Here is a 22,111-nt window from a genome sequence, read left to right on the forward strand (position 1 = left end):
TGTATGCATATATGTGTGAACAGGTCACCTTGCTGTACAGCAGACAACTGAGAGAACCCTGTAAACCAGCTATAATGGAAAAAATAAAAATCATTATTAAAAAAACTATATTATGGAGTTCCCATCGTGGCGCAGTGGTTAACGAATCCGACTAGGAACCATGAGGTTGCGGGTTCAGTCCCTGCCCTTGCTCAGTGGGTTAACGATCTGGCGTTGCCATGAGCTGTGGTGTAGGTTGCAGACACGGCTTGGATCCCTCGCGTTGCTGTGGCTCTGGTGTAGGCCGGTGGCTACAGCTCCGATTGGACCCTAGCCTGGGAATCTCCATATGCCATGGGAGCGGCCCAAGAAATAGCAAAAAAAAAAAACTATATTATTAACAGACCACAATCTAAACACTACCTTCCTTCATTCACAGAATAATCAATTTTATATCAACACTAATTCTGATTCATTGGTCATCCCCAAGTTTATACTCTTTTGAGCAGGGCACACCCAGGGCATATGTAAGTTTCCAGGCTAATGGTCTAATTGGAGCTTCTCCTGCTGGTCTATGCCACAGTCACAGTAATGCTGGATCCAAGCCCTGTCTGTGACCTACACCACAGCTCATGGCAACACCGGATCCCTGACCCACTGAGCAAGGCCAGGGATCAAACCCATATCCTCATGGATACTAGTTGGATACATTTCCACCACAACAGGAACTCTGAAATTTGTATTCTTACTCTTCCAGGTTCAGAATAATTTCACATATGGTTACATATTACTCAGGGGAAAAGGAGTATTTTGAATAAACAGAAATATTTGGAGGTATAATGCGGGGAGCTGAGGAGATGCAGGGACTTGAAAAAAGGACCTTGCCTGATGGGAGAAAAACCTGAAGGCAGGTTCCTAACCAAGGAAGGGAGCTCACCTGAATGGTACAAGCCAAAGGTGGACCTCTGGTCAGGATAAAACCTGCCTGTATGGTACAAGCCAAGGGCAGGCCTCAGGTTACACAGCTCTCATTTTGATGGTGATGGGGAAGAATTGGGGCTTTCCTGGGAAAACAATTTCCATGTTTGCACTGGAGAACATGGATTGTTTCCTGGGTGACCTAGTCGTTCCTGTTGTTTTATTTGTTATTCAGTTTTTTTTCCTCAGTCTTTCCTGATTATTTACCTATTATTCTAATTTTCCATTCTTATTTTCCTGTGATTTGTGATTTAACAAAGTTACAACAATAATATAATAAGAATTTCATCCTGAAAGACTTTCCCCTATTTAAATCCAACTTAGTTAAAACATAGTGTTTATCTACTAACTAGTTATTTAGTAAACTTTAGAATTAGGATTTTTAATGAGGTTCATAGAAGTTAGAAATATATTATCCATGAAACCTAGCTGTGAGTTTTGTCCTTGGATTTTAAAAGCTTTTAAGTGATAGCTAGTTAAGTTGGTTTATATTTTCTTACACTGCCTCCCTGCCATAACAGTTTAAAGATAAGCACCAGTCTAAAAACAAGATTTGTGAATGCCAAATTCTTGTGTCTGTGACCTCTTCAAATTGTAAAGACTGGCTGGCCATGGGATGATTTGTACTGAGTCTCCTCCTTTCCACATGATGTATTGTACCTAATTGCCCTTAAATTGTACCCACTAAATTTAGTTAAGATAAAAATCTTAGAACATGATGTATAGCTGCTATACCATGTAATAGTTAACCAATGTACTTTTAACACTGTGATGTAACTGTAGTGAAAAACTGTCTATATAATCAACCACTTATGCCAATAAAATTTGAGCAGTCCAGTGCCCTGAAAGAAGGGACAAAGAGGCTGTCTCTGTATGTACATTCGTCGAAGCTGTCCATCTCCTATCGGGAAAGTGTAAACTTCCTGGCCGCCAGACCTGGCCTCCGGCAGTGTAAGAGCCATTATTTTTAGGTTTTATTGTAACAAGAAAGACCATCCTTCCCTATGATATATTCTTTTGTTTCTTTTTCAAAATTAATTAACCATTTACGCATAGAATTATTTTACAAGGCCTCCACTCTTTCCCATTGATGTATGTGCCTGTTTTTTCCAAATACTAAAAACTATTTTGGTTAATATAGGTTGGTAGTATAGTCTGAAATCATAATCTCTGATGACTCCAGCTTTTGTTCTTCTACTCAACATCACTTTTGCTATTCAGGATGTTTGTGTTTCTGTATGCATTTTAGCAGTCCGGAGTTTGATCTACCAATGGATATTAGGAGAAAGCACATTTCCCAAAGTAGGTCATGTTCCACTTCTGCTTTGGTTCCAACTAAAAGTTGGAGAACCACTGTTTGGTTTTATTTATGGAGAGATCATTGTGATCTTCACAAGAGTTATGGCCATAGAGAACATAAGTGATCCTAGGAAGCCAAAGCTGTGGGGGTTTGAGGACACTGTAAGTAAATGTGTCCTGCTCTTTCATGTTCATGTTTAAGGAAAGAACTCCATGAAGAAAGGAGTAGAGATGAGGGACTGAGGGGAGTCTTTGTTTCTCTTGCTTGGTTATTCTTGTTTCAAGAATGAAGAGAATATGTGAGTTAAAGGAGGTCAATGAGGAAGTGATGGGGAGGTTGCTATTAAAAGAGATTCAGTTAATCATCACTGAGGAAACCTTCTCAAGAGAAAACAGGAAAGAAAAAAAAGCAATTAGAGGAGGCCAAGAATTGAATTGATTTTTTCCCCCTGCCATGCCCACAGCAGGCCTAAGTTCACAGCCCAGGAATCAAACTTGAGCCACACCAGGAACCTTAGCCACAGCAGTGACAGTGCTGAGTCCTTTAACTGCTAAGCCACCAGGGAACTTCTGACTTTTCAATTTCAAGCAGAGGAGTCAAGGATTAGGAATGCAGGGATATTTCTAGATTTCATGGAATGTGCTGAATTTTTTTTTCAGACGACTGATTTTGTAATAGGGAAGAACAAATATGACTCCTTTTTAGATCTGTTCCTTTTATTTTAACCTAAATTTAACCTCCAGGCTCTGTGGCTTGTGTTTACTCATGCTCTGCACCTTCTGCAACAGAATGTTGCCCATACCTGGAAATATACAGGACTGCTTATTCTCAAGGCTCTGACCTTTAAGAGTCCATTCACATAGAGGTACAAAGTTGCAGAAGAAAGAATAACCTTTGTTTTTTTTGGAGGTTTATAGGAACATTTGACCTGACCTACACGAACAGATGCAAGAACAAAGGATTTTTCCAACAACTAACCATGGCCCTCCATCACCTTGCCTTTAAAAGTGTTTTGTTGAAATCCTTTGCAGGTTAGAGCTTTGAGGGCACAAGTCATCCATCTCCTTTCATGGGCCTAGCAATAAACTTTTATCTGCTCCAAATTCTGATGTTTCCATGTTGTTTGGCCTCATGTAGTCAGACACACAGACTTGCATTTGGTAACAGAATCAGCTGTGTAGCAGAAGGTGATCATAATGGGATGGCAGGTATCTCTGAAAGCCACTGGATTTCTGGGGACACTGTAAGTAGACCTGTTCAGTATGCTAATCTTGTACTGGGACAGATGAAGCCATACAAATGGGAGGTATTTGGAGTTCTCTGTGATTGGTCATCATGGTGAAAGTTGGAGGGACATGATAACTGAGATCCTGTTTGCATGTTGAAACATGAGGGAAAAAAGCTAGTGAAACTGAGAAAAGCATGAGTGACTATTTGGAGGGGGAGATTGGCCTGTGTCAGGAGAGAGGGCATGGGGAGTGACTGTGACTATACTGGAAGGAGAATTGTTATAAGACGAAAAGGGCCTCTGATCACTGATGTGTTAGGGGACATAGCCAGGAAACACAGAGACTTGACAACTATTTCTCCAGAAGATGGTATTTTGGAATTTGAGATTCAAAGAAAACAAGTTTAAATTCTAGCTCTGTCATTTACAACCATGTCATTTTTTTATCTGAATAATGATTTATGAACCTAGTTTATGTCACATACTGAATGGGTAAGTTACCATAAATAGCAGAATCACGTAGATTGTAAGGAATTAATATGCAAATCTCATGAGTCTCATTTAATGTGACTAGAATTTTCTTTTCTCTTTTCCAGACTTCCTGTGCAAAGAGTAGCATCACTACTCCTATTCATGTCACTTCATCATTTGTCCATGCAGTGCTATTGATTATCAATAATGATTTGGTTATACTTTATCTTTGAAAAACACTTTCATTGGGACAGTCTGAAGAAATTTCAATGTTTTTTCTTCCTTACATTTTTAGAATATTTCATGAGCCCAAGTCTCAAATTTTTCCTTGTGGAAATTTAAAAATTTGTTTCAAAACTTAGTTTGATTTTTGAATAACTGGTTCATTTCTTAGACATAGGAGTTTTGTCAAATATCTTATGTTAGGCTATGTAAGTTGGTTTTTAAAACATTGTCCATGTAATATTTTTTTTAATGGCCACACCTACAGCATATGGAAGTTCCTGGGCGAAGGATCACACCCTTGCCTCTGCAGCAACCCTAGCTGCTGCAGTCAGATTCTTAATGCACAGCACCACAGTGGGAACTCCCATGCATACAATTTTGGAGTCAAATTTTTCAACCTATTTATTTCATAGGATTCTCTTAGTATTATGTTAATAGCCACAGGCTCTGTAGAGAATGCCTTGGAATTTATACCTAATATTTGTCATTTGTCTTTCTTATACATTTTGCTAGGAGTTGATTATTATTTTAAGTGCTTCTATTCTCACAGAGTTGTATTTTGGTTTTTACTTCAGTGATGTCTGATCATACCCCTATCTGTGCCTTCATTTGAAATTCTTCATGTTTAAATGTCCTTTAATTTTTGAGAGGAAATATGACATGATTGATTGTCAGTATTTATGATGTACCTGCATACCCACTTATGGCTAGAAATACTTTTTTGAAAGTACTGATCTGTCTGGCATCCCATATCTTCCCTCCTCCTTTCAAAATTCTCTGTGTGCAGGTGATGTGTGTCCTCTAGATGATCCAACTCATGGGCCTGCAGGTGCCAGGCTTCCTGAGTCACCCAGCTAGTCCATGTCAACAACTACTACTACACCCCACCCCCCTCTGGCCCATCTGCAGTACATTCCAGCACTGAGCATCTCTTCCCTGTGCCTGCATCTCATGCCAATCCTTGTGTATTTGCCTCCCCTCTGCATATAGCCATGTCTTCCCTCACATGTGCCTGTTCCAGTCTGTGCAGCCCATGTAAGGAGTCATGTCTCCACCCTTCAGCCCACAGGCAATATCTCCCCTGGAGGATCCTCCTCTTTGGTGTTCCCAACCCACACATACCTTTCTGTACCTCTGTATCCCCTGATTACAGCCATGTCTTGCCTCAGGTGTGTTCCTTGCATGTGCCTGTGGCCAGTGTCCTCCCTTTGTGTGTGGAACCCTTATGACTGCAGCCTGTGTCTACTCACATGTCTTCATTCTCTGTTACTGCAGCCCATGGCACCCTCGAATATCTCCATCCCCTGTTCATGTAGCCCAGCCAGGCCTGGCTTCGCAGGTCGCCATCCCCTGTGCCTGAACCTCATGTCTGCCTCAAGAAACTCATAGGGTTTTTTTGTTTTTTGTTTTTTTTGCACCATTTTAGTAAATAAAAAGACATAATTACTGCATCATATGGGGATACTAGCCTCATCTTGGAAATCATATGCAAGATGACTTGTAAGATGGCTATAATTTTACACAGTTATAAATTCCCACCAGTAATGCATGAAATAAAGCATGATTCTGTGTTTTTGCCAACAATTAGAATTGTTGAATTCTTTCATTTGTTTGTTTGGGTTGTAGCCATTCTAATAGATGTGTAGGATATCTCATTGTTGTTTTTAATTGCTTTTCTTTAATAAGTAATTAATTCTTTTCCCATAATTCCCTGATGTTCAGCATCTTTTGGGTGCTAATTTCCCATTTCTAGGTCTTCGTTGGGGAGATATCTATTAATATATGTGCCCTTTTTTGTCATGCCCATGAAAAAGGGAATGTGAAAGTTCCCAGGACAGGGATTGAACCCACACCACAGAAGAGACCCAGATGCACTACAGGGGATCTCCTCTATGTGCCTTTTTTTAATGGGGAGTTTATTTTTTTATTGAGATTTCCATTTTTTTGGTATATTTACATGGGAGATTTCTTTTTTTTTTTTCTTTTAACAGCCACACCTGTAGCTGCAGTTCCCACCATAAACTATAGCCATAGCAACACCAGATCTGAGATGTATCTTCACCGTAAGATGCAGCTTGCAGCATTGCCAGATCCTTATTCTCCTGAACAAGGCTAGGGACCAAGCCTACATCCTCACGGATACCAGGTGGGTTTTTAACCCACTGAGCCACAATGGGAACTCCTATATGGGAGTCTCTCTTCAGATACTTGGCATGCAACAATTTTCCCCCAGTTTATAACATATCTTTCCATTCTTGAAACACAAGCTGTTGGAGAGTGGTCATTTTTGTAGTATAATAAAGTCCACATTATCACTTTTATCACATCTCACAATTTTGATAGTGTATAGTGTATATATAAACATGTCACCAAACCAAAATTCTTGTAGACTTTCTCCCATGTTTTTAATAGAATGCAAACAGCCCTGACTGCTTGCTGCTAACTGTGTGTCACTGGCCCATTGCATGTTTGATTTTTGTGAGACAGAAAACAGGCACTTGCATTGGCTGGTTGAGACACCTCTGGCAAGTCATGGAGTTCAGACACCAGGGTATTCTTTCCTAGAGCACTGGATTAGCCTAAAAGAGAGCATTGGTAGGGATTTGCTCTTTGGGACAAGGCTTGGTCATTTGGCTTTTTTCTCTGATGGGGCATTGGTTTGGATTTTCCCTCTTCTGGGGGTTCAGGGCAGTGAGACCCTGAGAGAACATTTTGCACTGCACTGGTTTGCTTGCTTGATACTTGAAAACCCAAGCTGTGAATACTTATGTATGGGTGATCAGAGCTCTGTTCCATTGGTTTAGTCCCCCAGGGTGTATTTTAAGCTTGGTTTGATTAATATACACATATCTATAGACTCATCAATATTACATAAACTAGTTTTATTACACCTAGGATTACTGAAAGTCAATTTCACATTGTTTCTGTTCTACAACTGATCAAAAGAAACATACCCTGATATGATAAAACATCTGAATAAAGTAAAAGTCAATGAGGAAAGTTTATTGGGTTATACCTGATAGGGATAGAGTAGGATAGTTACACAGGTAGTTGCAGAAGTCCAGTAGGGACCATAGATAGAGAGGAAAACCTAGAGAGCCTTGGGAGAACACTGTAAGTTAACAAAATGGCTCAAGAAAGCCACCAGAACATCCTTGGAGAAGGAAGCAGGCTTGCTTAACTCTAAAACCATGAGATATGCCTCAAGTAATTAAGTAAAAGATAAAATGAGGCCTGCATTCAAGTACAACAAGACAATGACCCTTTAAGGGAAAGATAACATTTCAAAGAATAAGCCCCTCAATATGCAGAAAACTGGGATGATTCAACTTATTTTAGCATAAGTTACCACCTTTCTGCTGATCTGAATAAGCACTAGGGCCATCCTAGTTTGAGCTCATAGGATCAAATACACTCTTACCTGATGCAAAGTCCTGGAATTTGCCACTGGTTACACAGGGAGAAGAAAACTTTGACTGAGGACCCACCACAGAAGGCAGCCAGGAAGAGCCAGCATTAGTGAGGGGCAGCACAGCCTCTGTCTAATGCACAGCTGGGAGAAAATGGTCAGGGCAAGGGAAGATGCATGGACTTGTGAGACCAGAGCCAACCTGGGGTCCTGCCCGGACTGCCGGAAATACCATCTGTGGTGTCTTGTAAAATGAGTAGCTGGCTCTGTTGCTACAGTTCTTCTTTCCTAGTCTTGAGTTTCATTTAGACAGGAAAAAGTCCTTGGCCGAGCCCCATATCCCCAGTTCTGCCTTCCACATCAGCATGAGCTCTCCAGTCCTGTGCCAGGAAAAGACAGACATTTCCTGAAAATTCCTGACTGTGGATCTGCATGAGGCTGGGCCTGGAAGAAGCAGAAGCAGGTATCGACAAACCTTTAGACTGTGACATTCCACACTGGTCACACCTGCATCCATGGACACACAACATTCCTCATGTTCTGAGAGGAGACACAGTGGCAGATTATGACCTTTCCTGGAGCTACCTTTCTATTAGCTTCCATTAGGTTAAGTTGTACTACTGGCAGCTACGTTTAAGTACTGAGTATCTACTTATTTTTTATATTTTCCTATACTATTTACTATTAAATCTTCCTAAGCATAGAGTTACTTGCCAAGCAAACACTGAAGAAGTTACTTTAAATCCAAAGACCTCCATGTACCTCCACATGCAGATTTGGAAGAAATCATAGATTCATTAAAATAAAATGAAGTCTTATTTCGATTCTCACATAATTCATTCCTTTGTTTGCATCCATATTGAACCTATTATGTAATGGGTACTGAAATAATGCAGTAAAAAACTGGTGAAAAAAAAATCTGCCCTCATGAAACTTCCAGTTCAGTGAAGAACTAGACAATTCAAAGAAAAAAGAGTACTTGGCATATGAAATGTAATGAGGACAGGGAAGGGAAATGAGACAAGGAGGTGGTATACGGGGATGTCATTGTAACTGGCTTGCTTTATAACCACGAGTTTGTTAACATTTAAAGACAACTCTAGGGTTTGATAGACTGGATCCTGTTTGAATTTGCCTATTTTGCTCTTTTGTTTGTTTTTCCAGAAATACATGACCACCCATCCATAGAATAGATGTGCTGATCTAGAAAAGGCAATGACCACACTCAAGTTCCAATGCTAGCCAAGGCACCTCATGGCTAAGAGACATGTCCTAGAAAACAGAAGAGCAGCCTAGCCCAGCATGTTGCCTGCAATTTCCTGTATTAGTTATTATATGTATCCTGGCCAAAACTTGGGGAGATGGGAGTTGGTTCTTCTGGACAGTAGTCCACCTTCTCCCCAGGTTGCCAGCTTCCTTAAAATACATCTACTTTTCCTTTACCCAACACCTCTCTCAGTTTTGCCTTCTGAAGTGACAAGCAGCTGAGACAGAGTTTGGTAGCATCATCAATGTTGCCACTGGGTGGGGACTACAAGGGAACTGGGAAGACCTCAACGACAAGCAGTCATTGGAGCAGAGACCTGAAGGGAAGCAGAGGGACCATCATGTGAATGTCAGGGGAGGACTTCAGACAGAGAGACAAGGTAATGCCAGGTCCTGGGGCAGGAGCATCCTTTCACACACAAGAAGCATCAAAGGTCCTATGAGGCTGGAACAAAGAGGCATGGCCAGCCTGTAGATTTACATCAGAAAGCTAACTAGGTGTCAGATCACAGAGAATTCATGGGTGATGTGTGCATTTTGACTTGACCTTTGCTGAGCAGAAATAAATGGGGAGAATGAGCTGAGGAATAACCTGACTGGATCTTCTGGTGCTGGGTGGACAACAGCCTACAGGGGTAAGGGCAAGAGAAGGAACATGCTTAGCAGTAGCCTGAATCATCCTGTCAAGGGTTGATAGAAGCTCTGACCAGGGAGAATAGGGAGAGGTCATATTCTGAAACTAGGGGTGGAGGTTTTGATGATGGGAAGGAGATGCAGTGGAGAGAGGGGAGACATCAAAAGAGCCCACAAATCTTCAGCTTGAACACCTGTTAAGATGGATGGAATTACTCTCACTGGAAAGGGGGAGATAAGGGAAAGCAGGTTTGTGTGAGGAGTCTAGTTTAGTTTTGTTATCTTAGATGTCCATTTGGAAATATGTGGAGAAGCTGGCTGGGAGTAAATCTGAATGGTATGGAAACATATGGAATGGATGACGATATGTAGAAGTCATGATAGACTAGATTAATGCCACAAGGCTGGATGAGGTCAAAAGAGGATGAGTTATGGAGAAAGAAAAGTGGAAAAAGTACTATGTCCCAGGTCAAATCTAATGCTAACAAAACTAGAACAAAATATGTTAAAGTTTGTTTGGAAGAACAAAAGACCCAGAATAGCCAAAGCCATCCTGAGAAAGAAATTGAAGCCTAAGGAATCAGGCACCATGGGTTCAGACTATACTACAAAGCTATTGTCATTAAAAACATGGCTGGAGTTCCCATCATGGCTTAGTGGTAAATAAACCAGAGAAGCATCAGTGAGGATGTGGGTTTGATCCTTGGCCTTGTTCAGTGGGTTAAGGATCCAGGATTGCTGTGAGCACTGGTGTAGGTTGCAGACTTGGCTTGGATCCTGCATTGCTGTGGCTGTGGCACAGCCCAGTGGCTACAGCTCCAATTAGACCCCTAGCCTGGGAACCTCCATATTCCATGGGTGTGTCCCTAAAAAGACCAAAAAAAATATGGCACTGTCACAAAGTTAGAAATACATATCAGTGAAACAGGATAATAGCCCAGAATTAAACCCATGCACCTGCAGTCAACTAGTCTATGACAAAGGAGGCAAGAATATACAATGGAAAAAAGACAGTCCCTTCCATAGTGGTGCTGGGAAAACTGGACAGCTACATGTAAGAGATTGAAATTAGAACACTTCTTTACACCATACACAAATATAAACTCGAAATGGATTAAAGATCTAAAAATAAGCACAGATAGTATAAAACTCTTAGAAGAAAACATAGGCCAAGCACTCTACAACATAAACCACAGAAATATCTTCTCAAAACCACTTCCTAGAGTAATGACAGTAAAAACAAAACTAAACAAATGGGATCTAATTAAACTTAAAAGTTTCTGCACAGCAAAGGAAACCCTACACAAAATGAAAACCCAACCCACACAATGGGAGAAAATATTTGCCAATGAATGGACTGACAAGGGAACAATCACCAAAATTTATAAACACCTGCAGCTCAATACTAAAAAAAACAAACAACCCCATCAAAAACGAGGCAGAAAATCTAAACAATTCTCCAAAGAAGACATACAGATGGTCAAAACACATGAAAAGATGTTTGACATCACTCATTATTAGAGAAATGCAAATCAAAACTTCTATGAGGTACCACCTTACAATGGCTAGAATGGCCATCATCAAAAGTCTACAAACAATACATGCTGGAGAGGGTGTGGAGCAAAGGGAACCTTATTATACTGTAGGTGGGAATGTAAATTGTTGCAGCCACTATGGAAAGCAGTATGGAGATTCCTCAGAACCCTTAATACAGAATTACCATTTGATCCAGTAATCCCAGTTCTGGGCACCTATCCAGAGAAAGCTGTGACATGAAAAACAAATGTACTCCAATGTTCATTTCAGCACTATTGACAATAGCCAAAATATGGAACCAACCTAAATGTCTGTGGACGGAAGAGTGGATAAAGGAGCTGCAGTACATATACACAATGGAATATTACTCAGCCATTAAAAGGAAAGAAACAATGGCACTTGAAGAAACATGGATGGCCCTAGAAATTATCATGCTAAGTGAAGTTAGTCAGACAGTGAGACACCAATGTCAGATGCTGTAACTAACATGTGGAATATAGAAAAAGAACACAATGAACTTCTTTGCAGAACAGATACTGACTCACAGACACTGAAAAACTTACGGCTGCCAAAGGAGACAGTCTGGGGGTAGAGGGATGGGCTGGAGGTTTGGAATGAAAATGCTATAAAATTGGTTTGTGATGATGGTTGTACAACTATAAATGTAATAAAAATAAAAAAATAATAAAAAGGGAAAGGAAAAAAAAACCCCTCATTCTAAGGAAAGCAAAAGCCACCACTGGAGTTAGCAAAAGAAAGGCCAGTGAGTGCAGAAAAATACACAGAACAATATCAAAAACAATTAATAAAACAGTAAAATGCACTAAACCAGAATGTATTTATTGGAAGCGTTTTAAAGACAGAGAGAGAGAGACAGAGAGAATGACTGTATCAAAAGAAGCCAACAGAAAAAACTGAAAATTGAGAAATCTTTTTATCATGATTGAATTGTTCTAAAATTGGACTGTGATGGAGACACATCTTTACACTTAGACACACAAAAAAGCAAAGAATTGTGGATTTAAATGGTGAATTCATGGCATTTAAATTACACCTTGGAGTTCCTGCCATGGTGCAGTCGGTTAAGATTCTGACTGCAGTGCCTCAGGTTGCTGTGGAGGCATGGTTTCAATCCCCAGCTGAGGGCAGTGTGTTAAAGAATCTGGCATTGTTGTAGCTGTGGCTGTGATTAAATCCTTGGCCCAGGAACTTCCATATGCCAAAGATTCAGCAGCCATTTAAAAAAATACACTTTTAAGAAATCTCTTTCAAAATAAAAGAGTATTTACTTAGTACATATCTACCCAGTGTTGTGCCTCCCCAGTGCTCTTTACCCAGGATAAACGAAAACAGATATTTAAAAAAAAGATGTGCATCAATATTCAAACACACTTATTCATAATACTTCACATCTGAACTAATCAAAATGCCCATTATTAAGAGAATGCATAACTATGTTGTGAATTGTTCAGCGCTAAAAACAGCATGAATTTCTTATTCAAATAACAACATGTGGCTCTTAAAAACATTACTAGGAGGGAGTTACCATCATGGCTCAGTGGTTAACAAATCCAACTAGGAACCCTGAGGTTGCAGGTTCAATCCCTGGCCTTGCTCAGTGGGTTAAGGATCCAGCACTGCCGTGAGCTATGGTGTATGTCGCAGACGTGGCTTGGATACCATGTTGCTGTGGCTCTGGAGTAGGCTGGTGGCTACAGTTCTGCTTTGACCCCTAGCCTGGGAACCTCCATATGCCACAGGAGCAGCCCTAGAAAAGGCAAAAGACCAAAAAAAAATTACTAGAATACTAGCAGAAAAAGAGACATCAAAGTGTACATTATGATTTATTCCATTTCAGGAGTTGAGCCACCACTGAACTGATGGATGTTCACAAAAATTAATACATAGGCTGCATGTAGTAAGAGTGTGTGTTTCACCTGAAATGTGATGGAGCAGTATTTTCTGTGTTAATGGATATGACATATACAGATGATACAGACTCTGAGTTTTTGGATACTGTACTGGGTTATGCATTTTAAAGATTTCTGAAGCCATCAACTTAAGATTGACAAATTTCCCTATGTTTCAGCTCTCTACTGATATGAATACAATAAGAAAGAGGTAAAGAAAAATTCCCTTGAGATAATGATGGGGAGAGTCACATTTTATTTACAAATCTCCCCTCTCTCACCCTCCCCCAACACTGAGCAGATAACTGACCAATCCAGGATGGCAGCTGCTGGTTGGGTTCCATGCAGAATATTGGGGTTTGTTGTTTCTGGTGGATCCATGTTAACTGGCAGAGTCCTGTGCTGGATAAGTGCCATGGAGGGGCTGCCATCCTCTGTGGAGCTTAGCTTTGGGCTGATCCTTGGGCAGCTGAGTGAGGTGCTGGTGTTGCTGCTGCCCAATGGCTTTGGTTCATGGTTCACTACCCAGAGCCTCCAGTGGGAGACAGTGGTGTGTTGGGCTGTCATCAGCCCCTTCTTGGTAGGTCTCTTCTTTACACTGTGACTGCTTCAGTCTGTTCAAAGTCAATTTTACCTGAGATGGAAAAAGCAGCTCGCAAAAACACTGGCTGCACATATTGAGGAGAAAGGCCAACCCACTGACAAGATCTGTGCTGCTCAAAAGGATAATGCAGAGATGGAGACATCTTTAGAGAAGGCCAAGCTAGAGACAGAGTCATTAAATATACCCAGCCTCACAGACACCTACAGAGAGATGCTGAAGTTCAACCTGATTTTGATGGAGGAACTAAGTTCTCTGGCTCAAGAATTAGATAAAGAGAGAGTCAAGCTGTCTAAACAAGAAGAGCAGGTGGTGGAAATGTTCAAAGAACTCAAATTCCTGAAGACGTCATGAGAACCATCACATTACATGAAGTCTTTCCAAACAAGCCAGGAGGCCAAGCACCAAGCCCTGATGGCTCTTTCCCCAGGAGTGGACCTGGGTATTAAAAGTCATGCTGTTCCCTCTCCACCACTCAGGCCTCCTAAGCTGCCAGGTCACATCCATCCCCTCTGATGGATCCCTACCTAAACTACACTGAGGCCAGTGGCTGTAGGGTGGCTCCACCAACTTTATCTGCTGAGCAAAGCAGTGAGTTCCTTCCCAATCATCTTCTCCCATCCAAATATATTTCAGTTCTAAAAACACACCAAGAAATGTGGGACTTTTTCTATATTCACAGAATCCTTGTGTTCACTTGCATTAGTGATGAAAAAAATGTTGTACTGAAGAGACGAATCTTTTACTCAGTTTGAAGCTTCCTTAAGCCACATTTCTCAAAACAATATTGGTAACTGTTATATATCAATATTATAAGTGGAATACATAGTCGTTTTCTGTACAAAAATTGCATTATAAATTTGAAAATAGAAGCAGCTTATCAATATACATTCTTAGTGGGCAAGAGTTATATTATCTTTCTAGATTTAAATTCCCCACAGTTGTAAGTTGGTAAAAACAGATTTCTTGCCCATGTTTGTATCATTAAAGAAGAAAAGCTTCTTGAAATAGTTAAATGGTATGCTTAGAAATAAATTATATAAAATTTGTATTCTATTATAATGATGGTTACATGTGAAAAATTAAACTTTGTAAGTCCCATGAAGTTTGCTTCTTTCTCCTGCAAGAATATTGCAGTATGTGTTTTCTGACCCAGAAGAAATCTAATTTGACAATTTGGGGGGAGCTCCACATCACTGCCTGTCATCTCTCCCTCACCATCTCCCACTCACTCCTCAGTGGAAATCCAGGGAAGTCTCAAGGTTTTTGTTTATTTTCTCACATAATGATGTCTGACCCCACAATTAGTTTCTTTATTCATAAATGGCACCGTCTCAATAGATGATGAGCACAGACTGGTTTTTCTCACAGTGGAAGGGAGGCTGCACACAACACTTTGATAACTGGAGGGAATCAAAGAAGTAAATGGCACAGGTAGCATAATGATAAGATAAATGAGAAGTTCCTGCGGTGGCTCAGCATGTTAAGAACCTGACATAGTGTCTGTGAGGATGCAGATTTGATCCTAGGCCTTGCTCGGTGGGTTAAGCATCCAGTGCTTTCACAAACTGTGGTGTAGGTCCCAGATGTGGCTGGGATCCCAAGTTGCTGTGTCTGTGGTATAGGCTGGTGGCTACATCTCTGTTTGGATCCCTAGCCTGGGCACTTCCCTCTGCCATGGGTATAGCTCTGAAAATACAGAAAAAAAAAAAAGAGATATAAAAGAAGAAAAAAATGTCCCTGGCCTCACTCAGTGTGTTAAGGATCCAGCATTGCCACAAGCTTCAACACAGGTCACAGATGCAGCTCAGATCTGGCATCGGTGTGGCTGTGGCACAAGCCACAGCTGCAGCTCCAATTCGACCCCTAGCCTGGGAACTCCCATATGTCACAGATGCAGTCATATGAAGAAAAACTAGGGGAAAAATGAAATGATAAGGTAAATGACACTGCCTCACAGCTCATAAATTGTGTTTGTGTTGGAAAAGGTTACTTAAAACTAAAAAAAAACCTATGTCTTTGTGTTGGAAGGAAAAGAAGATTCCAAGTACTAAAATTAAACAGAAAATATGGCATGTCAGGTGGTGAGTTTTACTGATTACATAAGTAGGAAAAAGGGGAAGCAGTGGACTTGACTGGTTCTTGGCAGGAGTGGTGCAGGAGCCTCTCTGAAGGGGGGAACAAGAATATGGCGGACATCTGGAGAGAAGCTTTGTGGGATGAGGGACAAAAAAGGTGATAGAGCACTGATCATGGCATGTGTGAGGACCAGCCAAAATCCAGAGGGGCCAGAATGCAGTGAAGGAATGGCAGAAATTTGGGTACAGGCCACCTTGGCTTAGAAGATGGAGGGAGGTGACACAGAAATAAAGACTTGATGTTTTTTGGTTTGCTTTTTAGGGCCACATTTGTGGCATATGGAGGTTTCCAGGCTAGGGGTCCACTTGGGGCTACAACTGCCATCCTACACCACAGCCACAGCAACATTATACCCAAGCCATGTCTGTGACATACACCATGGCTCATGGCAAAACTGGATTCTTAACCTACTGAGTAGGGCCAGGTATTGAACCTGAAACCTCATGTTTCCTAGTCGGATTCATTTCTGATGCACCACGATTGGAACTCTGAGGTTTTGTGGTTTTGTTTTTTTCCTCCATATCCATGGCGTATGGATGTTCCCAGGCCAGAGATAAAATCCTAGGTGAAGCTGCAACCTATGCTGCAGCTATAGCAATGATGGATTCTTAACCCACTACACTAGGCCAGGGATCGACCTGTGCCACCACAGAGACAACAGCACTTCCTTAAAGTGATGTGCCACAGCAGGAAGTCTGATTTTTTTTCAGGGGGGATATTTCAATTTAAATACACAATGCCTACCACTTTGGAAAAAGGATAAACCAGGTAGCAGACCATGACAATGATTGGAGGCTGAGGACAAGGATGGCTGGACCAGGGGAGCAAAGGAGATAGAGATGGAGACATGAAATCAGATCCAGACCCTGACCTAAGGCAGAGGCCATGTGACATGAGGATATCTGTGTATTTAAGAGAAGAGGGGAGTCAATATGAAGGCAAGAATTCCTCCATGAGCATCTGCATGGGCATGAAGGCAGGAGGGTGTATTTGCCAAATAGATGGGAATGAGACTGTTTGGAAGGAGACTGTACACAAGGCCTCCTGACAGCAGAGGAGAAATACCAAGTGCTCAGTGTGATACAAGGGTCTGGGGCTCATGGAGTCATCACAGCTGCAGCTAAAACTGTGAGGGGACATTGGGGAGTAAAGTGGCTTTAGCAGAGAAGCAAAGCTGGGTTGATTTCACAGGGTAAACTCCATGGGTCTGTTTGTGCTCACACGTCAACTTAGGTTTCAGTATCGGCAATAAAATAAATGGTCACAGTGGGGGTCTCCTTGAGTCTGTCCCCAGATGCTGGGGCTGGACTTGTGCAAAATCCACATCCTGGTCCCTTTCACAACATGGGGAGGTACACCTCAGGGGGTCACAGAGCCCTGGAGAAAAAGGAAGGATGTGGTCTGAACCATCACATAAGGGTCATGGTATAGGAAGTGCTGCTCTTGTCTTTGGCTCTTCAAAAACGATGCCAACCATGCTTGACCCACACACTCAGCCTGTGAATGGGTTCTGAACCCTGGGATCTGTTTCCAGGTACCCTGTTTCACTCACTACCAAGTGATCTTGGGATGTTAAAAGGTCCCACCTTGCCTCATGCTTCTGAGGGTGATTTCCTGCACTATCGCCTGAGGAACTCCTGAAACCATGAGCTCCCACTCCCCAAGGCTGAGGTTCAGCATTCTTGAGTCAGATGTCAGAGCCCATGTAGGCTGCATAAGTCCTCCAAAGCTGCCTACCAATTACTCAGAAACTGCCTCACCCAGGTGTGAGAAAAGATTTAAAAACCAAAATACGGAGTTCCCGTCGTGGCGCAGTGGTTAACGAATCCGACTAGGAACCATGAGGTTGCGGGTTCGGTCCCTGCCCTTGCTCAGTGGGTTAACGATCCGGCGTTGCCGTGAGCTGTGGTGCAGGTTGCAGTCGCGGCTCGGATCCCGCGTTGCTGTGGCTCTGGCATAGGCCAGTGGCTACAGCTTCGATTCAACCCCTAGCCTGGGAACCTCCATATGCCGCGGGAGCGGCCCAAGAAATAGCAACAACAACGACAACAACAAAAAGACAAAAGACAAAAAGACAAATAAATAAATAAATAAATAAAAACCAAAATACATGATTTGGACTCATTCAGTCCTCATGAGGACAAAACATGTTAGCATCTGCTATTACCTCATACAGAGGTAGAAACTGAGATGCAGGTAAACTCACTCACTCACTCCTAGTTGACCCATCTTGTGAGAAAAGGCCAATATTCACAGGGGGCTATGATGAAGACACTGCATGTGAATTTTAATATCATGTATCCTGTGGGAGCCAATGGACCAGGGAACAGAGGGAGATGTTGAAAGCTGTCTTGAAGGTAAAGCTGACAATGAAAGCATTAGAGGTGATGTGTGGTGGGGGTTCCTGAACATGATCCATGTATTGAGAGTGCACTGGAGGGGGAGGCCCTTTCTGAGGACCAGAAAGCCAAGTGGTTCCATTCAAACTCTCCAAGGAGAGTCAGGGGCTTTCATTCCATTCAGGTTTAGAGAGCTGCAAATGAGTGTACAAGCATGTGGCTGGAAGTTTCTTGGAGCTTGTGACCCCATACATATATACATAGTATATATACACACATCCCTAGGCAAAGACACACACACATATACATGTAGAGTTGTGCTATACCTAGGTAATAGTGCTCACTGGATACAGTATCTCCTCTATTTATTTGAAATACTTTAATAGACAGTTTATTTCATGTTTTCCTATGATCTTTTTAATTTTTCTCTTTCTTCTGTCTGCAGAAAGGAAACAGCAGCACCTAGTTTCAGAGGGTTTTACTTGTAAATTCTAGAAAACAGTGAAGGTGATCTATGAAGCAGTGTCATACAAACACAGGAGGATTCCATCTGTATTTTTACCACTGTGCAATTCTGTCACTGAGCCACAAAATTATCCCTGAAATCACAGAAAACCCTTCCATTTCCTAATTCTACGAGTACTGTGAACTGTTCACTAGATTCCAGACTTGAAGATCTCCTATCTTGCACGCTAAGAGGACCACCCTCTCTCCACATTCCTGGCTTCCATCAGGAAGTGTGTGCCCTAACCACTCATTCCAGGCCCCCCTGTCTCTTCACTGTCTCCATCCCCAGGAGATGGCCTGACCTAGCTGACCACTAAACTTGGGGTAAAATAGACCTCCTGGCTCAGCTCTGCCCTTTCTTCCTCTTGGGAACAAGCCACATATAAGAAGAATATGTCCCCTCTCAGTAATAAATGTGATGCTCTACTCTTTGATCTGCTTTACTCTTTTATTTCCCACATTCCTCTGAACCTAGGCAAGAAACTCAATGAGTGGGCCTACCTGGACCAAAACACCAACATCACCCAAGAAGAGGCACACAAAACCCAAGCTCTCAATAATTATGCAAAAGTCCTGAAATAATTAGGGCCTCTGGAAACACAGCAGAGTGATTAAGAATGCAATGCTTGAATCCTTCTCTGCCAACTTTACACCTGGGAGCAAATTTCTTACTTTCTCTGGGCCTCAGTTTCCTCATCTGTCAAGTGGGGATAACAACAATAACTTCTTGGTTTCCACTGTGGCACAGTGAGTTAAGGATCCAGCATTGACACTGTGGCATAGGTCACAGATGTGTCTCATATTCTATACCTGGTCTGTGAACTTCCATATATGCTGGAGGTACTTCAAAAATGGAATAAAAAATAGTAACTCATGATGATTAATATATGGAAACATATAGAACAATGTCAGGACATAAGCTAAGAAATTTTAACCATTACTAATATTACTGTTATTGTTATTACTGTTATTATTTATTATCACAAGATAAGATTTAAAAAGAAGTACTCATCCATGATAGGTCACATTACTATTTAAACTAGTAAGAGGTTAGACAGGTGCCTGTCTAACCTAGGTTAGATAGGTATTTTATAAGCTCATGTCTGTGGTAGGACCCCAAGAAAAATGCACTATCATGCAAAGTTGTAGGAAAATAAATCAAACGGGTACACTATGAGTGCTATCACCTGAAAAGAGAGATCTTTCCCACAATTAGAAGGGGAAATTCGGAGTTCCCGTCGTGGCGCAGTGGTTAACGAATCCGACTAGGAACCATGAGGTTGCGGGTTCGGTCCCTGCCCTTGCTCAGTGGGTTAACGATCCGGCGTTGCCGTGAGCTGTGGTGTAGGTTGCAGACGCGGCTCGGATCCCGCGTTGCTGTGGCTCTGGCGTAGGCCGGTGGCTACAGCTCCGATTTTACCCCTAGCCTGGGAACCTCCATATGCCGCGGGAGCGGCCCAAGAAATAGCAACAACAACAACAACAACAACAACAAAAAAAAAAAAAAAAAAAAAAAAGAAGGGGAAATTCCATGAGAGTGCACCATTTATCACACACATAAAAGACCCTTGTGTTTCTATTTTTGTTTTTCTTATGTCTCTGATCTTGTTGGTCACGTCAGTAATTACTCATAAGCTGCTCCCCAAAAGTGTGATGTGCGTGAGTATGTCTGAGGATGGACATACTGGGGCAAACCTGTGGTGTGGCCAAATTTTTTCTGGGTGGCAGAAGACATGTTATGCATCCTTTGCTCAGAGTTTCTATGACCTAGAGGGACTTCTTTCTCTCCCTCTCTTACATAACTTAAAAAATAGGAGGGGAAAAGCAAGCTTTGTTACTTCACTCACTAGAGTACATGCTAACTGAGAAATATGTGTACAGCTAAAATAGCAACTCTGGGTACAGCCACTATGGAGAGCAGTTTGGAGATACCTTAGAAATCTATACATAGAACTTCCATATGACCCCGCAATCCCACTCTTGGGCATCTATCCAGACAAAACTCTACTTAAAAGAGGCACGTGCACCCGCATGTTCATTGCAGCACTATTCACAATAGCCAGGACATGGAAACAACCTAAATGTCCATCAACAGAGGATTGGATTCGGAAGATGTGGTATATATACACAATGGAATACTACTCAGCCATAAAAAAGAATGACATATTGCCATTTGCAGCAACATGGGTGGAACTAGAGACTCTCACACTGAGTGAAATGAGCCAGAAAGACAAAGACAAATACCATATGATATCACTTATAACTGGAATCTAATATCCAGCACAAATGAACATCTCCTCAGAAAAGAAAATCATGGACTTGGAGAAAAGACTTGTGGCTGCCTGATGGGAGGGGGAGGGAGTGGGAGGGATCTGGAGCTTGGGCTTATCAGACACAACTTAGAATAGATTTACAAGGAGATCCTGCTGAGTAGCATTGAGAACTTTGTCTAGATACTCATGTTGCAGCAGAACAAAGGGTGGGGGGAAAAATGTAATTGTAATGTATACATGTAAGGATAACTTGATCCCCTTGCTGTACAGTGGGAAAATAAAAAAAGTAATAATAAATAAATAAATAGCAACTCTGGGAATAAAGGTAGGCTGTCAGAGACCTTTCATCTCATTGAGAATCAAAATTGATTTTATCCCTTACCTAACTGTTCAGGACCATAAGTGCCTCTTTGTCTATCACAGAGACATACAGAGGCCTGTTAATGGGCTCAGATGAACCATCAGCAATAGTTTTCAGGACACACACTATCTTTATGTTTGTTTGTTTGTTTGTTTGTTTTAGGGCCACACCTGCAACATATGGAGGTTCCCAAGCTAGGGGTCCCATCAGAGCTACAGCGGCTGGCTTACTCCTCAGCCACAGACAATGCCAGATCCAAGCCATGTTTGCAAACTACACCACAGCTCATGGCAATGCTGAATCCCTACCCCACTGAGTGAGGCCAGGGATCAAATCCTCAGCCTCACGGTTCCTAATCAGATTTGTTTCCACTGTGCCACAATGGGGATTCCAGAACACATGTTACTTTAAGGATGCAAGGCAGCAAGCACCAGGACCATAGCTCAGATGGAAGCTTGGAAAAAGGTAGCACTGAGACACCTCATTTTTAGAAAAGCACCACAGTATCTTAAATTACCTTTGGAAAAATAAGTCCACCTACGCTGGTGGGACTAGGTGCACACCACAGGTTTTAGAATTTTCATCATCTAATCTATAGAAATACGTGCTCTAAACTGGGAATTCAGCAAAATTCTGAGTGCTATCACTCCTTCCAATGACTTAACTTTCTTCTATTACTAAATTATAGGCTGTAGATTTCTCAGTTCTCGTAACACCTGTATCATTTCAAACTGATTTGTATATGTAGAAAGAAGGTCTTAATTAAAATAGCCATCCAAAATAACATAGGGAAAACTTGCCCTCATATATATCCTCAAAACAATAATATGAGGAAGAAACCTAAACTTGGATTCGGAAAATGCCATTACTACCAGACTGTTAGGACAATTTCCCCAAAGCTAAAAGCAGAGTTGTATCTACCTTCATCACAGGTATTATCAAAAATATAGGAGTTC

The 22,111-nt window shown here is 41.7% G+C and overlaps 2 protein-coding genes across 12 annotated transcripts in view; one reads left to right on the top strand and one right to left on the bottom strand.

Moving 5' to 3' along the window:
- The window catches only part of LOC100739557 (leucine carboxyl methyltransferase 1), a 162,444-nt gene extending 156,682 nt beyond the window's left edge, over nt 1–5,762 (top strand). Inside the window, exon 5 of the mRNA XM_085017258.1 lies at nt 4,082–5,762. The gene's annotated coding sequence lies outside the window, so the exon portion shown is untranslated. The remainder of the gene's footprint in view (nt 1–4,081) is intronic.
- LOC110258044 (uncharacterized) overlaps nt 1–22,111 on the bottom strand; it is a 192,281-nt gene that overhangs the window by 131,298 nt on the left and 38,872 nt on the right. The gene's annotated exons all lie outside the window — the stretch shown is intronic.

The sequence above is a fragment of the Sus scrofa genome, chromosome 3 (genome assembly GCF_054392235.1).
Source record: "Sus scrofa isolate SSC_HxYL_T2T_F1_AM1 chromosome 3, Sscrofa_HxYL_maternal_Yorkshire_Landrace_v2.0, whole genome shotgun sequence".
In the NCBI taxonomy this organism is placed as follows: domain Eukaryota; kingdom Metazoa; phylum Chordata; class Mammalia; order Artiodactyla; family Suidae; genus Sus; species Sus scrofa.